Source organism: Lipotes vexillifer, unplaced genomic scaffold (genome assembly GCF_000442215.2).
Source record: "Lipotes vexillifer unplaced genomic scaffold, Lipotes_vexillifer_v1.1 scaffold1213, whole genome shotgun sequence".
In the NCBI taxonomy this organism is placed as follows: Eukaryota; Metazoa; Chordata; class Mammalia; order Artiodactyla; family Lipotidae; genus Lipotes; species Lipotes vexillifer.
In genome coordinates, this window is record NW_006795911.1 from 471,325 (window position 1) to 472,626 (window position 1,302).

Genomic DNA, 1,302 nt, shown 5'->3' on the forward strand with positions numbered 1-1,302 from the left:
ATTGTCAAGTTTCCAGACTGGCAGACCTTTAAAATAATTGTGTGTCATGATTTTATTTTTATTTTTATTATTTTACTTTATTTATTACTATCTATGAGAGATAAAAAAAATTAAGAAACCCAGCTGATGTGATGCTTAACATGATGAGTTTGGATTTGGACAACTTGATTTGAGGTACCCACAGAATATTCCATTGGAACAGTCCAGCAGGTATTTAAAAATGTGGGTCTGTGCTCAGAAAAGGAGTTGAACTTGAAAATATAATTTTTAAATAAAATTTATTCTTAGAATCTTTTCAGATTTATATAAAATTTGTGTAGATATTGTGGAGGGTATTCATAGACCTTACACCCAATTTCTCCTATGATTAACATTTTGTATAAGTATGGTACATTTGGTAAAATTAATGAGCTAGTATTAATACTTCATTATTAACTAAAATTCATAGTTTATTCAGGTTTCCTTCAGTTTTACTTAATGTAAAGCTTAATGTTCTTTTTCTGTTCCGGGATCATAATCAGGACACCACATTCCATTTAGACATCATGTCTCCTTAGGTTCCTCCTGGCTGTTACAGATTCTCAGACTTCCCTTATTTTCAATGACCTTGACAGTCTGAGGAGTACCAGTCATGTATTTTGTAGAATGTCACTCTATTGGGATGTGTCTGATGTTTTTCTCATGATTATTTTCTCGGGTCATGAGTCTTTGGAAGGAAGACCACCATGCCACTCTCATCCTATCATATCAATGGTACATATTGTCAGCATGACTTATGACTGTGACTGTTGACTCTGATGACCTGGTTGAAATAGGGTTTGTCAGATTTCTCCATTATAAAGTTACTCTTCCTCCTGCCCCTTTCCATTCTGTACTTTTGGAAGGAAGTCATTTAGGTGCAGCCCACACTTAAGGACTGGGAATTATATTACCCTCCTTGAGAGTGAAGTATCTACATAAATTATCTGGAATTCTGCACAGAATATGTCTCTTTTCTACAATTATTTACTTTTATAAATAATTATTTTTCTTTCATTGATTTATAACAGTGTTGACATACAGATATTTATGTAATACTTTGAATTATAGCACAATATTAATTTACTTATTTTCTTGCTCAAATTATTACAGTTTAGGCCATTGGGAACTCTTTCTTTCAGTGCCTGTGTCCCTTTGACATGCTTCATCATTTTGTATGAGGTTTTTTGGTGTGGTATCAGAATTGTCAGCCCATATGGCACCACGGGAGACAATTTCCTCAACTAGAGTACAGTGCTCATTTACAGTTTCTTTCCACTTTAG